The following is a 16,318-nucleotide window of genomic DNA, read 5'->3' on the forward strand; positions in this document are numbered from 1 at the left end:
CTTGCCCCAGCATGGTGTACATGACATTCCAGGTCATTTCCAGAAACGGGATGCAGCTCAGTGCTGCAGAGAAGGGCAGAGGGAAAGCAAACAACCTGCTGTCAGGAAAGCTGTTCAGCAAGGGTGCCCTTCCCCGAGGGATGGGAGCAGGGAAGCCCTTCAGGGTGGGACTGGAAGCAGAGTGGAGCAGAACTCCGCTAGGCTGGGTCTTCCCACGGTCCCATCCTTAGGGCACTTAGCTCAGGGGACAAAGCCACCACTTCCGACTGCTCCCAGGCAGCAAAAGATGTGGAAGCCATAACCCTGTAGCCCTCCCATATTCCAACAACCGAAACCCTTCTCCCGCTGCTCAAAGAAGCCAGCACCAAAGCATGCAGCCCAAGTTGCCGTACCATAGCTCGTGGCCAGTTTGCTGAGGGTTATAAAAACAAATTCCTGAGGGATATCCTCCACAGGCTTCAGATGACGCTGTAGCTCTTCCATGACTTGTAGGAAGTGAGAGCGGGCCAGGGAGACCAGGATGTCACTTGCTGCTCTTTGCACGACATCCGTTACACCCTACAAAAGGACCATGAAGGAAAACCATCAACACAGGAAAGACTGAGGCAGCGGGGCAGATGGAACTAGCCAACGATGGCTGTATGACTTCAGCTCTACATTTCCATGTTGAAGGGAAGAGTGAGAGAAACGTCATCTCTCCAGAGAGATCCATCAGTGATAAATATTCCCTGCCTTGTTTGGCTGCCACCGCTTTGCCCCTTTGTGAAAGGTAAGCAGTTCAGCAGTCCTAAACTTGTTGGTCAAGAAAGAGTTTGACCATTTGCCCTTCTGTGCTACTGCTGCCTCTCCCTTCCCTTTGTGACAGCGGGAGAATAGGAACAGAGAAGCTCCCAGAAGGCTCCAGCAACGAACACGCTCCACACAGAAGGCCAGATGGAATATTGGGTACAGCAGGGAAGGGACTGGCACTTCGCCATGCCTCTTCCTCAAAGCAGGATGACTACCTAAGAACGGTAATCCAATGGCCAACCGTGTGGAAGCAGGCTGAGTTTCTGCCTCCCTGCCTGGAGCCTTTCCCTTCAGCACAGACATGCTTGTTACAGCAGTCGTGGGCCTGCTTGCCTCAGCTGCAGCCAAAGGCCCAGTGCCACTTTACACAGGGCAGCTACTTCAGAGGTTGCACCTGCTCAAGAGCTTGGCTGGATATGGCCCTTTCCCTCAAGGAGTCAGCTGCCCTGAGGAAGAGTCTCCCATAGTGGGATCTGGGGACTGTCATTGGTTCTTAAGGCAAAGGGGAGATCTTTGGTGTCATGCTATAGCTTTCCAGACAACAGGGCTCTAGGCAGGATGCTTTGACTAGTTTCGAAGAGAACAAGCTTGCCACTCTCAAATCCCTTGAAGCCAATGTTATTAATTGGCTTAACAGATCTCTCTCCAAATGGTCGCCATCTTCCTGGAGGATTCTCCCCAGTTCCTGGTAAATTTCTACCCGATTACCCTGAGGACAAATCAGAACAGGGAACATCTGAACTTCTTTCTCCTTGATGACCAGGATGTCGTAGAGCACTTGGTCCGTACAGCCTTCCCAAACGGCATCATGCAGACAGCTCCATTTCGAGGATCTAGTCCTAGAAAGTAGCTGAGTGACCAGCCTCACAAGGAAGTGTTTCGCCAAACGGAGGATCCACCCATTGCTCTGGTAAGGATCTCCCCAACTTCACAGCTCCCTCCACTCTGCTGGATATTCTGCAACCACACAGTTGCTGCCCCAAAGAGCTCATAGCTCCTCTAGACCAAACAAAGTGCCGGGGGCAAAAGGAATACACGGGACAATGGCATTTCCAGACTTCCTTGGTAGGGCCTGACTCACAGGCTTCCCCCGGCTCCTTAGGGAAGTTCCTGGGGTAACTTTTGTGGATCATACCGGGAGATCTGCCTTCCCTGCACAGATTGGTTCTCAAATTATGTTTATGTTTCACTGTCTTTGAGAAGTCGACAAAGATCAAAGCATGGTCGGAGCCGCAGACAGCAGCCCAGACAGAGAGGTGGCCGGGGGCTTAGGGTGGGTGTAGGACTACTGCTGCGCTCAGGAAGTTTTCAGAGAATATGTCGACAAAAGGAGGAAGCCTGGGGAGAGCAAATGACCAGAAGGTTGGCCGTGTCCTCTACTGCACTCCTGCCTTCTGTGAGAAAGGATGATGTGCAGTAGCATTGTCTCCTAATGACTGGCAAAAATTGCATTTCTGTGATGCGGTGTTTGCAGGAGAGTGCATTTACCATGTGGCAAGAGCACATCCCCTGGTGCCTGAGCCAGGCACGTTCGGAATCCAAGTGCTTGAATTCAGGCGGAATCCACTGAAACTGCCACTCCCTTACCTCATTTTCCTGCAGTTGGCACAGAAAGGAGACCACAGAGCCAGGCAAGGTGTTGGTGGCTGCAGGAGGAGACTCTGCATCCACGCCTCCATCCTCAGGCTCCTCAGGTCTCACCCGGGAAGCTCTTTTAGTCAAGCGACCTGGAAGGAAACAAGCTGAGGATTACCTGCCCTCAGGTATTAGCATCAGGCTGGGTCAAACGGCTCCCCAGCCTTCAGGGAAATTCCTCCCCTCACTGCTAACACCAGAAGACCAGCTGGTTTGCAGCAGGTGCCTCTATTACCCAGCCAAAGGTGGGCGTATTGGAGCCACCAGATTCAGGCAGGCAGGCCTGACGTCTGGTAGATGGCATCAAAGTTGTCTGCAGTGTGCCGAGGAGACACAGCAGAAAAACGACTCTGCCTTGGTTGCTTCCTTTCCCTTCCCTCCGAGGGATTTTGTGGATGAGTTCCTTGGGTGAGAAGTTCACAGCAGGAGGATCCAGGTCGAGATCAGGCATTTAGAAATCGAGCAGAGGACAGCCCCGAACGGGAGGAGCTCTGTGGGCCTGCCATAAAGAACTGAGGAGTGGCCCTTACCCCACCACAATCGTAATCTCTTCATCTCAGAAGGAATTCCTTCCGGACAGCAGTGCTCGCTCCAGCTACCTCCTCACAGGTGAAGGAGCAAGCCACTGAAGACCCCACCTCCCCAGACGCCTGGGCGGGCAGCCAAGGCCATTGTGACACCCCCGCGTCCCACGCACACCTCACAGACGTCTGCTGACCGCTGCGGGCTGGTGTCCCAGGCAGTCCCTCCCTTGGGGGATGGCACCAGAGGTGGGCACGGGCTCAGGAGCAGGCTCCTTGCCCTCCCACAAAGCCACTTTTCCCCATCTCGCTCAGTCACTCGTTCGTGGGTCTTACTTCTGGAGTGGTCAGGAGTATGGACGGTATCTGCGCGTCTTCTCACACCTCCTTTTCTGTTCAATTGGCATTTTCCAGCGACCGGAGATGGAGTGGTCACCTGGGCTGATGGGCTCTTTTCTTTCTTTCTTTTCTGCCATGATGTCGATGCCCTCAGAAAAAGAGGCTTATGCCATACCCTGGAGATAGAGTATTTCTCAATAGATTACAAGAAGACAACCTTATGTGACTGTAATTTTCATATGACAGTGAATAAAGATAAAATTGTAAACATATTTTCTGGAAAATTTCTTTTTCTGTGTATGGAAATACATTTTTGTGCATATTTCCAATCAAATGTAAAAAAAAAAGTAACAGCATTCTATTATTGTTGCCTAAAGCTTTTTTCCAGTTAGTGTGCATTTCAATTAATATATTTTAAATGTACAAGTATTACAGATAGCAATGTTAAAATATAAAAATTGATTTTTGAGTTACAAGCAACTTCCATTTAGATCCACATATTAAAATGTTTAAAAAATATCAATTAAAGAAATCTTAAATTATTCTTCTCATCAGCCAACTCCTGGGAATTCATTAGCCAGGAACTTTCAGACATCCCCCCCACCCAAATGTTTAATCACAGAACTGTATTCACAATTCTCATTTTGCTCACATGGTAAGACAGTGGCTTCTTGTTTATTCACTGTTCCTGTGACAAAAATCTAATATAGCATGTACAAGAACATCAGATACTTAGACTAACAGAAAATCAAACCACTAATCATAGTTGTTAATTGCTATTGCTAATAAGCAGTCACAGTGGCGCTGGGGTAGCACGTGTAGTGGAGGCTAAATGCAATAATACCTCGTTTTGATGTTGTTCTCTTCTACGAAAGCACTTGGAGCAGATTAAGACATTTCTCGTCCTATTTTGTTTATTGAGTGGGCCCTGATACTGGGGAGAAGCTGCCGTGAAGCAGACCTAGTAGTCAGCTTCCTTAGAGAAGGCGTCTTGTCCTGTATTTGAGGGCTTCCGGTACGTTTTGACAGACAGTAGTGAGTGACGGGTTTCCTTTGGACCCCCCGGGGAGCAGAAAGTTCTGCCGGGAAGGCAAAATGTTTCTTGCGGCTGGGTTGGAAGAAGCTGGCTGCTGATGCAAGGCAGTGACAATTCTGGGGAGTCGCAGGAAGTTCTGAAAAGACGGTCGTTCCCTTTTCTAGAAGGCTATGCACTTCGGTTCCTAATAGCTGTAGTAATGAAGCCAGGTAAGCGTTCGGGAGGAGCCCAAGCCACTTTTGCCTAGCGAGTATTTTGCAAGGGGGGCAGGAAAGCGCTGCGCCCTGCTCCTTGCTGCCCTCGCGTGTCTGAAAGGCGGCACTGCACGCGGGAGGGGGGGCGCGCATGCGCATTGCGTTCCGGCGCGCTCACGGCTGCCCTCGCGTGTCGACAAGGCAGCACTGCAGCCGCCGGCGGCCACCGCTGCGTACGAAGACCGTTGCGGGCAGCCGGCGCACACGTGCGCGCTGCCGGTCGCCGCGTTGGCCGCTACTCTGCGCTCTCTCGGGGACGGGTAAGCGCAGGGGCCGCGCTCGTGCCCCCTGCCCGGTGCTCACGGACCGGGAGCGCTTTTCCCGAGAGGGCTTTTCCTTCTCGGTGCTTCCTGGGGGCGCGGGGACGGGCAGTGCTGTCTCGGAGCTGCTCCGCGGCGCTCTCTCCCCGGGGCAGCCCCAGCGCCTGCTCGCTGATGCCCGCCGCTCTCTCGGGCGCGGGCAGAGCAGCCTCGGGGCGCTCGCTGCTCGGCCTGAGCGCCGGGGTGGCGCGGCGGGCTGCGGTTAGCGCGCGGGAGCCGGCCGGCTGCAGCGCGGCGCTGCGACCACGCGAGGGTGGGGCCATTGCGGGTCTGGCCTGCCTCGCGCTCCGCTCCCCCGCCCCTCGCGCTCCCCCCGCCCCCCTCGCGCTCCCCCCGCCCCTCTCGCGCTCCCCCCGCCCCTCTCGCGCTCCCCCCGCCCCTCTCGCGCTCCCCCCGCCCCTCGCGCTCCCCCCGCCCCTCGCGCTCCCCCGCCCCTCGCGCTCCCCCCGCCCCTCGCGCTCCCCCCGCCCCTCTCGCGCTCCCCCCGCCCCTCGCGCTCCCCCCGCCCCTCGCGCTCCCCCCGCCCCTCGCGCTCCCCCCGCCCCTCTCGCGCTCCCCCCGCCCCTCGCGCTCCCCCCGCCCCTCGCGCTCCCCCCGCCCCTCGCGCTCGGGCAAGATGGCGGCGAGCAGGGCGGGTGTTTTGGCTGGACGGCGGCGGGCGAGGGCAGAGGCGCGCTGGAGTCGAGCATGTGGGGGCCGCGGTGAGGCGAGGTGAGGCGAGCGTGTGCCTTCGGGTGGCCGCGGGTGTCGGGCTGTGTCCTGCCAGCCGGGGCCGTCGCTGCGTGGAGGCGGCGGGGCGGGGGGGGGGAGTCGGGCCGGGGGCCGCGCGGCGCCGGGTCTGCGCGGCGCCGGGTCTGCCGGAGCGCGGCTCTGACTCTCCCTTTTGCGTGTGTCGCCTGTAGGGCCCCGGTTCCTCCCCAGCGCGGGCCGGGGCGTGCGCTCGCCCCTGCGGACGCAGCCTGGAGGAGCGGGGGGGCAGGCGGGCCCCGGAGCGGGATTAGGGCACGGCGTCGGCGGGAGGACGGCTCCTGATGCAATAGGCGTGCCCGAGAGTGCTGGTAGGTCATGAAGGAGTTTAAAACCTCTGGACCAAATAGGGTTAAGGTCAACTTGAGTTAGATACGATTAGTGCAGCCCCAAGTTATTTACTTGAGAATTGTGGCTAGGCAAGCAAGAAGATGGGTAGAAGACAGATGCTCCTGGACACCCTGAGGCCTCCCCTGCCCCCAGGCACAGACTGTGGGTACCAGCCGACCTGGGCACCAACTGATTGGAACCCCCGCTGAGCCCTGCTCCCTCCTGTACAGCTGCCCTAAAGCCATGAGTTTCCCCGGTGCAGCATGTGTCGATGGGTCCTCCATTGCCTCTGGCATCTCCCCAGGCGCTCGTACGCTGCACAGGGGTCTGGATGTTTCCAGCAGCGGCACAGCAGCCTGATGCCTCCTCTCGTCTGGGATGCGGGGCCCTTGGTGAGTTCCCTGCTGCCTCCTCTGGCGTCCTCTGCGAGCTCATAAATCCCCCCTCCTCCTCCTCCTTCTCCTCCTCCTCCCCCTCCCCCCCCACCCTGTCTGGTGGGGTGGGAGACCCGTGGCTCCTCCTGCCAAGCTGACAGCCACGTGGGGCACCCCTATGCGCTCCCTACGCATCTGGGATGGCACCCCTGCCCTGAGGGCCCCGCAGAGTCCCACCCTTCCTGCAACCACCCCCCCAAAGCCATTAAACCACACAATATCAGGTAAAAATATCAGGTAAAAAAAAGGATTATTTTTTAAACTAATCTGTGGATAAAGCATGTATGTAATAGTCTGGAAACAATTGATAAGCATGAGTAAAATGTAATTCAGGGTCTGATCCTGTAATCCTTGCTCACAGATGTATAAATGATAACATTTTCAGTTTAAGGGCACAAGCAGTTCTAAAAATACTTGACTAATTTTGCTCCTTTCCCAGTATTCTGTAGAGAGTGGCTATTTTAAAAAGTTAACCAAGTCTGTGTAGTTTTAATTAGGTGTATTAAAAAGATAAAAGAAGGAAATATAGCTCACATTCAAGCACTCAAATATGTGAAAATAGCTGAAATTGCTCTTACTGCACTAAGCTCATTAAATTGACTTGCTGGAATGTTGCATATTAGAATGATCAGACCAGAGTGTTAACAGCTTTAATGCTTTTATCTGGTGCAGTTCGCCCACCTCCCCACCTGAGGGTTACCGAGCAGGCACAGTCGACTTCCTTTCCGAGGGCTGTGATGCCGGGCTTCGTGCTGGTGTGTGAACTGCTGCTGTCTGTGCTTAGTGCAAAAAAGAGTAACTAAGACAGACCTTTGTGGTGAGAACCCTTGATAAAGTTCTGTCGGGAACGCATCCCGCTGTCCTCGATAGAAAAGCCACCCTAGATCTCAAGTTTGATTCGGTAACTGATTAAATGGATTCTGGTTTAGATCACGAATATATCACATAGTCAAAATTGTGCAATATTCTCCATGAACAGTTAAAGTGATTATTTCATTTTAGACCTTGAATAAGGAGATTGAATGAGCTGGTAAACATTACTTGGTGTTAAGATGGTATGAAAATTTAATATCTTTATTCTTCAGTCTCGGTGCTGCAGGAGTCTCTCTCTCATCCTGGTAGATAATATTAATTGCTGTTTCTCTACCTATGGAGCATATGAGATTTGCCATGCAAGCTCAGAATGAATGCAGTTATCCAACAACCTTACACATTTAGAAAATACTTTCTGCAGCCAAGACATATAGCAATGTTATAGCGTATGTACAACCTAAAAAGACGGTTTCCAGAGATGTATATGTATACAAGTTTCAGCCTTCTGGGTGTGTGACTATTCAGAGACTCCCAGCGAACTGTGTCCAGGTTAGCCTGTAGCCAAACAGGCAGACCCAGCACACTGTGCCTGTGGTGTGTTCAAGCCTAAAGAGACTTCAGGTGCACTGTCATCACCGGGTATCATGCTGACACGGTGTCCACAAGGGGTGGATCTTTTCTGGGCAATTCACAGCTGCTCTTAGACTACCAAATAGTCAGAATCCTATACGGAATTATTAATGGTTTTGCTACTGGAAAAAAAGAGAAAGACAGAGTACTTGATCTGCATATTCATAGCCTGAAAGAACAAAAAAGATATGGGATACAGAAAAAAGAAAGAGGATAATAATTTATTTAAACATAAAAACAACATTAAACTACTGCTTCATTGTTCTACTACCTTTGGCTCACAGAGCTTAAGTTCCTGGGGAAGCATGGTAAGGGGATGAAATAGGATTTTTTTTCAGTTTTTTTTTAGTAGCAGACTAGTGAAGGTGATATGATCAAGGTCCCTAATCTTTTTTTTTTTTCCTCTACCCAAGAAAACTCAGAAGGATACATCACTGCTTTGACAGAGATGGGGATAAAACAAAATCAAAAAAAAAAAAGAGCTCCTTTTTCAGGAGCAATTCCCACTTACTGTGATTTAAGCACCCACTCTGAAGTTCTGGGACTAAGTACATGGTCCATATGCTCTGACTACAAAAAACACTGTCCACAGAGAGCAAGGTCACTGTGATTACCTATGTAAAGTTTCCTTCAGGATGCCCGTTATCTGGAGAAACCCGTTGTTGCACATGATCTATCTTATATTTTCTCAACATATAATACAGCGATTTCTCAACATATAATACTTGAAGACCAATATAAATATTGTGTAGAATGATACTTTCTAAGTCATTAATTTTAAATCATAAATCAAAAATATTTTAAAAAGAGAGATTTGTTCTGCATTGTCAGAGAATAACTACTTCTAAAATAAACTAAAAAGGCTCTATAAATGAATAAATTTTGCAATTTTTTGCCTTCAATAGTGTTCAAAGGTTAAAAATGAATTAAAATTGTAAAATAAGTGCACTAGCTACTTATTTCATTTATTTTATCTTTCCCTTTCCTCCTTTGAATACTCTTTTCCTTAAATTGTATTTTCCAGATATTGCTATATTCCAGTTGTACTTTCTCTTTTTCTAATATTCTCTTCGTAAGTATCCCCTTAAAGCACTTTAAAAAGTATCTGACGAATATCGCTGTTTCTCTGTATTATGTGAATGATGTTAATTATCTTTACTTTTTAATGGTTTAAAAATTCAACTTCCCTAACTAAGAGTATGTTTTTAAAAAAGTAGCGATTGCACAGGGGATGCTCCCATTTTCTATTTTTGCTTTTCTAGATTAACGTTCAAATATTTCCTGATAGAAATGTATGTTTTTGCAGGTGGAACATTCCTCTGATAGGTACATTTGGTATTGAAATGAGTTAGTCCCGTATAAATCCTGGCATAGGACTTTCTTCACTAGTTTTAGATGGATCTCTTCTTTCTCAAAGGTATGGCACTAGGTGAGAAAAAGGTGCCGTCAACCTGTAGTTATATTTATACCCGTCGAGGGGTGGGGATCTTTATGTAGAAAGGGGACACACAAAAGTGTAGCGAAGGGGCATATTTTTCTAAATGTGCCCAGGAAACCTATGAGATAGGTGACACAGAGAATTCAGAGGCCTTAAAACAGTGTCACCATTTGAAAAGCAAATTATAAGCTGCAGGAGTGTGTGCACTCCTGCAATGCTTAACATAACCACAGTCTTCACTTTGAAGTATGCCTGACTATTGGCTTACATCCCGTTTTCATGTAGCAATATCCAAGGTAACACAAATCTGGCTCCAACTGTAATGTACGTAGGAGACAGCGAGTATTAAGACACCAAAGAATTCAAAATGTTTGAATCTGGAAGGACGAAAGAACAGCGTACTCAGTGATCAGCCTTTCAGGTGAAGGAGACAACAGCTGTGGTTTTGGTCCCTGTTCCCTTGATTATTTCTGTATGCATGGGTTAGTGACTATCTCATCTAATTAAAAATAAACACTGTGATCGAGGATCAAAACTCACAGGTCCCTCTTTTCCTTGGCAAAGCCGTAACTAAATGCTGTTGAATATGTGTGATATGTTATGTGCAGAGCCCTTTAAGATTCCATCTGATTTCTTTGATCTTGTTTTAGGGTGCTTTCAGTGTATTTCCAGTGAGCTATAGTTTGCTCAAATATGTATATGTATTTATGTATATGTTAACATATATATGTTTTAAATTCCTCTTCCCTTTGCATTACTCTACTGATTTTTTTTCTTATAACTGTCTCCCATGTCAAGAAGATTTAACAAAATGAAAAGTATGTCTTCATAGGATAAAGACACATTTTTGTTAGTTACCGTAATACAGACATGAAAGGAAAGATAAAAGAAAAGAGAAGTAGTTCTTCAGATAAAGTCCGTTAAGTATTCATAATGTGATGACATAGGTGATTGTGATATTATCTAGACAGAAGAGCTCTGCCGAAGGTAGCTTTCAGACAATTATATTGGTAAAAAGAAAAACTGGTAAAAGCTGATGAAGTCATTAAATTTTCAAAAGTTACAAATTATCCTGTAAAGCTTCAGTGACTGCAAATTAGCCTTTGCTATAGCCCTCTGCTAACAAGCTATAGATCATTTTATTATTCATGAATTTTAGTAATTTCAGGACACCACAGGTCATCTTATGCTCATTTATTTGCTAAACACCTTGTGCTGGTATGCCTATGCTGAAAAATTGCTACTATTTACTTCCCGTGAGACAAGCAAGCAACAAACTGGTGGATTTGGCCCCAGACATCCACTCTGCCAGGCAACATATACATCTTGCTGTCAGTGAAATAAATGAGCCCTTAAATTGGCTGCAAAGCTTTAAGAGCTGAAATTTGTATGTCTAGTTATCAAACAGCAAGTTCAGAACACCTGCCAATATGAAACATAATTATGACAAGCTGTTACATTTTACCTTTAACTTTTCAGCTTTAACACCACAACTTCATTATAAGAATCTCCTCCTCCCTGCCCCTCCTTTCTCCCTTCCCCCAGACTCAGCTCCCCTCCCAAAAAACGCTCACTGCATTCCATTGTAAATGCTGAGTTAACGCTAATACACTGGGTCATCTATCAGCAGACAAAAAAAAAAGTCAGACATATTAAAAATGCTAGGATTCCTCCTAAGAATAACCACAAATTTTCACAGATTACCAAAAATGGCTAACTGTGTGTAGATACCTGACCTTTATAACCGCCTTTGAAGGCTTTTCAGAGAAAGTCAAAAATCATGAAACAGACTTACAGATTCCTTGTTTTGTTTTTTACTTGAAAAAATCGATTCAATTACTTCTATCTTATTTCACTGACCGACTTCATTATCTTTCCTTTTGGGTCGCAGAGCCCTACGGCACAGGTTTTTGCCACAACAAATCCAACAATTGATAAGCTGTTTGCTGTTTATCCAAATGTTCATGGGAGGGCAAAAAAAGAAAAAAGCCACCAAAAATAAATGTTACTCTTCTTTAAACCCACTTTAAACTATGCCCTGTGTGCACTATAACTAAATATCTTCCCTTGTGTGCATGTATACCTCTGTGTTACAAACCACAAACAGCTATGTGAGAAGAACACTATTTAAAGGAAAGACTTTCTTCTTAGCTGTCAAGGAAGATAATATCTAGGCTAAAATTCATTTCAACATTTTTTATAGATATATATATATATATGTATATATACACATATACACACAATATGTATATATCAATATGAAGAGCTTAAAAATTACAACCCTTGACCAATTGCACCCTTCTGGTCAATAAAGTAAATATGAGCAATATGAGAAACAAATCAAATGTATGAACTTTACCTCTTTTATTACTTTGACCATATTATTTCTTTTTTTATAGCACCTGCATACTGTATTTTCATTCAAGAAATTTGATTGCGGATAAAGTAGTCCCTACATGTCATAGCAAAAAAATGACACACTAGCCAAAGTTTAAGTCAATGTATTAGTCAAAACACACCTTCTTTTCTTCTTTTTCTGACCTTTTGCTACAGACATAGAAATCTCACATATATTTTGGGGTTAACAGGACTTCAGCAGGGCAATCTGTGTTTTAAGCAGGGTTTCTTGCTGGTTCAGATATATTGTTTGTTCAGTGTTGGGATCCTATGTATTCATACTGCGTTTTCTGTGTTTTGTGTACTGATAATGAATTAAAACAGCAGAAAATCATATACGTATATTTTAAATGTGACATGTCTGATTTCATTTTAATGTGATTTGAAATATTTCACCCTGAATTTATAAAAAAAATCATTAGCACAGCTATACGCATTGTCTTTTCATGATTTTAATTTCTTATTCTTCAATTAAAAATATGCTAAAAGCAGATTTTGCTTAAATTCTGAGATAGTTTGGATAGATTTAGGACCAAATTGTGGCTGCTTTCTGTGTGCAAGCTTTGACTAGAAAGGTGACACAAACAAACATTTCTACCTGGTTTTCAAGGATATGTCAATAAGGTCTATTCACACCAGTGCACCATTTAGCACCACCAGCGTTCATGGAAATCCAGAAGTAGCACATGCCTCTGTTCACAGAAATCTCAGCCAGCTTTCTCTGATGCCTCGTACAACCATCACTGCAGCCACCACTGTCGAGCTAATTCAACTCTTCCAAAAATCAGCAACTGCTGATAAATTCTTGTCTTAATATAAAAGTTGTGTTTCAATTTTATCCATAATCATAATTTTGAGCATAACAAAAACAAGAGTAATATTCATATCAAACATAAAAAGCATGTGGTGTATGTGAATCCTTATGCCTTATCTCTGCTGCATTTACCTATTGGTAAATGATTCTGACTCTCACCTGAGTCAGAACCCAAATTCGGCATGTGCTGCTTATTCGGGTTGTACATAGATTTGCTGGGAATGGTGACAGAAAGGAGAGAAAACAAGGATTCGCCTGGTCCAGGTTAGATGTGTTTTGGCTGCCTCCTAGGCGGTGAACCCAGGTTTAGTCTCTGTCAAACACTGGAGTAAATGGGTCAAAGTGGTGTGTGCCAGACTTGGGAACCAATTTAAATTCCCAGATTATTTAGGTTAAGTGTAGTCAGACACATCAGAAGACAGCTGCTTTAGGACTTGTCTCACCTATCGTTCAACTACTCCGAGTTTCCAGTTCATGTGTGGTCGTCGACAGTTCAGATGTCTAAATTTGTTTTTATAAAACAAATCTGAATTTTTGTAATTTGAGAGATTTTACTGTTACCCTGTAATACAGTATGGGCATTGCTAGCTCCTGGCCGTAAGCTTCGCACTGAGTTTGCACAGCCTCGGGACTGAGGCTGGTCAGGCTTGGCCCGAGTTTTGTCTGAACTCGTCTCGCCTGCAGCTCTGCTTCCCTCGGCTTAGCTGGGGCAGCAGTTTTTCTAACTGCCCGGATGGCGATGGCTATTTTATTTTACTTGTGTTTATCTTTGTACGGTAGAACCATAGGTTGATAAACAAACAGGACAACAAAAAATGCACATTTAACTTATGTAAAAGGCCCCAAACACCAGAAATTCATATCCAACACAGAGCTGCAGACCAATGAAGAAAGAATGATGTAAAAGCATACTAGAAAACATATAAAAATAGCCGCAGATGAATCCTAGAGTGAGTAGGAGGAAACCATCACCATGAACATCATATTCCTCCCGGCGAAGGAGCCCAGATGCTGACAGCTCGCTCTAACACCCACCGTCATCCCGCCATAAATGAACCACAGACCTAGGACCTACGGAGCAACGGAAGGGTGAACATAATACTGGGAAAAGAGTAGAAACTCTGAAGTGTAACAATTTTAACAGTATTATTATTATTATTATTATTGAGGCTTTTTTGGTGTATAGAACCCTTCTTCTCATGTAACAATTTCTTCTGGACGAATAACGATCCTGCATTTAGACCGTTAAGATTCCCACTATATTAACACTAAATTCTTGGCTTTATATGTAAGGTATGTTTCCTCTTTGCCCATAAACAAGATTTTGAGCATAACACTATTATTTATTTTGATCCTAGTAATATTATATGTTAACATATAGGCAAAATATCATAATTAGCAAATTAAAAAAGTGTAAGTGGTTGAGAATATAGGCAGGATACATTTATATTCTCTTTTAGGCATGTGATCCCTGTCTTTAAACCTAATGTCAATCCAATGTGTTTTGGCTATTTCATATCTGTCATGAAAATCTATAGAGTTTAATGAGGCTCTGAGATTCTCTGGATGAATAAAAAAAATAGAAACATACAGAAATTACAGTAAAAAAATCAAAGAAATCTGAGAAAAGGAATAAATGGGCATGTTATTGATTCTGTAAAAACAAATTGTAAGTGTTTTTTCCTCCCTTGAGTACTGCATTGACAGAGAAGAACAGAGCAATAGAAAAGTATAAAATAAGCCCTGTAGGTATCTTTAAGAGTCTACCTTTCTGGTTGAAGAGCAAAAGCTATAACTGGTCATTTCCTGTTCTTCTGAATTTGGCAAGTGTTATTTTCGGTTTCTGGGTTTTGTTTTGCTTTGTTTTTCCCACAGGGTTGTTTTTTACCTGGGAGGTTTTAGTAAAACTTTTCTCCTTGGGCTTTGGGTTCAACAATCTAATGTAAGCTGCCTGGGCTAAGTTTTATCCTATGCAACACTTGTAAGTTTGCACTAAATTTACAGAATTAAATCCATTAGACTCAGTTCTAAAATAGAAATTATTTTTAAATTGTCTTCATTACTCTTTGAAAGTTGTGAATTTGCACATGATTTTTTTGTGTTGCTGTTAAAATGAATTTTACCTTAATAACTTTCATTTAAAATACTTCTAATTGAATGATTTTAATCCAGGGAATCTGACTAAACTTTGGAAGGAATTTTCTGTGTTGATCACTTAGAGATAAGCAAGATAGCACTTGTGAATCAATGAGAGCAACGATGACCTCCAATATTAGTGCTTACTTGCGTTTGCCATCTAATACGGTTTTAAATCAGTTTCTGAACTTACTGAACAGAATACATTCAATTTGTAAATGCTGGTGAATGTTCAAGTGAAAAATCTCAGTAGATAGTGGGAAAGCAGAAAAAAGATTTACGATTACTATGAAAGAGCTTAAGTACTGAGTCATAAACATAGAATCTTTTTTATTCAGAGTTGTTGTATGAAGACAACTTTTATCGAATGTCAATATGTCTTTAACAGACCAGCTCATCCTGCAGTATAATGGTTTATCATTACTACTGAATGCCCCGAAATACAAACAGATAACTAAAATTCTCAGGCCTCATTTTCAGGTACCTGAGGGTACTTTACACTGTTCTATGAATAGAAGTGTACTGAAGCTTAGTAATATAAATGAAAAAATAATTTCTTATTTTTTTCTTTGCTTCAGTAATAGAACAGAATAAGACACCAGTGGAGTTCTCTATGAATATTAATGTTCAGGTTAGAAGCATAATCCTGAGATATATCTGTACAAGACACACAGTACCAGACTCTTCTTAAAGTCAAAGCTTTCATTTATTATTAAAATTTCAGCAAATATTATTTGGGGTGCTAAATGAGATTATAAAAAAAAATTGAAGATCCATGATCCTTATCCCATTGACTTCCATAGATTTGTCATGTCCCCACTCTCTTTCTCTCTCGTTTTTCTCTTTCTCTCTCTTTTCCCTTCCCCTTCCCCTTCCCCTTCCCCCTCCTCTTCCACTTCCCCTTCTCTTTCCCCTTTCCCTTTCCATGCCTCTTCTCCATGCAATTCTTAACTGTTAGGTAGTAGGCAAAAAACTCTTGAAAGAATTGGGTTTAAGAAGTCCAATTGTGTAGTAAGATGGAATTGTGGAGGAAATGATGCCTTGTAAGTCAATAGACTAATACTGTAAAAAGCTATCAATCAGCCAAGCTTTATTTCTTTATTTCTACTGAGAGAAAAATATTTAAGATACTACTAAGAGTAATCCCAGTGAGATAAGCTCTATATACTAATTTATAAAGCATAATAAAATATTCTTTAATGAAGATTTTAGTGAATTTTTATACATACACACATGCACACACACAGAGATCTATTTTTGCATTCACAAACATATATATTCATATGGACACCAAAGAGTTTGTAGAAGCCAGTTACTCAAATAAAATTACAAATGTATTTTTAGCTAACATAAAATTCTGGTTCAGAACACTGTTTTGACAAAAACCAGCTCACCTCTAAGCTTCTTAATTGTCCCACTGATTTTATGTGACTAATATTTATTTCTCTTAATTCAGTTTTAAGCAATGCAGAATGTCTACAGCTGAACCAAACTAAGCTCTCCTCACAGTAAATGGAGAGACGTAGGCAATGAATAGGTAATGTTAATGTTAAATGTTTAAGATAATAATAACTGTGTTCTACGAGTTTCTCTCCAGTGATGATAAGCAGTGATCTGAGTGACTAATTCAGCTGTAAGCTTGGTAAGAGAAATATTACCTCTCAACTCCCCTCTTACAGAAAAAG

At 44.3% G+C, this 16,318-nt stretch overlaps 1 long non-coding RNA gene across 2 annotated transcripts; it reads left to right on the forward strand.

Annotated features, from left to right (window-relative positions):
- The first annotated feature begins 5,497 nt into the window (after positions 1-5,497).
- Positions 5,498-15,837, forward strand: LOC135326287 (uncharacterized). Of its 2 annotated transcripts, XR_010386811.1 has the most exons (3): positions 5,498-5,605; positions 5,797-5,952; positions 7,078-15,837. It is a non-coding gene; the product is annotated as an uncharacterized LOC135326287 (long non-coding RNA). The 2 variants fall into 2 exon arrangements; XR_010386812.1 differs by lacking the exons at positions 5,498-5,605; positions 5,797-5,952 and adding an exon at positions 6,280-6,363.
- Positions 15,838-16,318: the final 481 nt, after the last annotated feature.

Source organism: Dromaius novaehollandiae, unplaced genomic scaffold (assembly GCF_036370855.1).
Source record: "Dromaius novaehollandiae isolate bDroNov1 unplaced genomic scaffold, bDroNov1.hap1 HAP1_SCAFFOLD_102, whole genome shotgun sequence".
Classification (NCBI taxonomy): Eukaryota; Metazoa; Chordata; class Aves; order Casuariiformes; family Dromaiidae; genus Dromaius; species Dromaius novaehollandiae.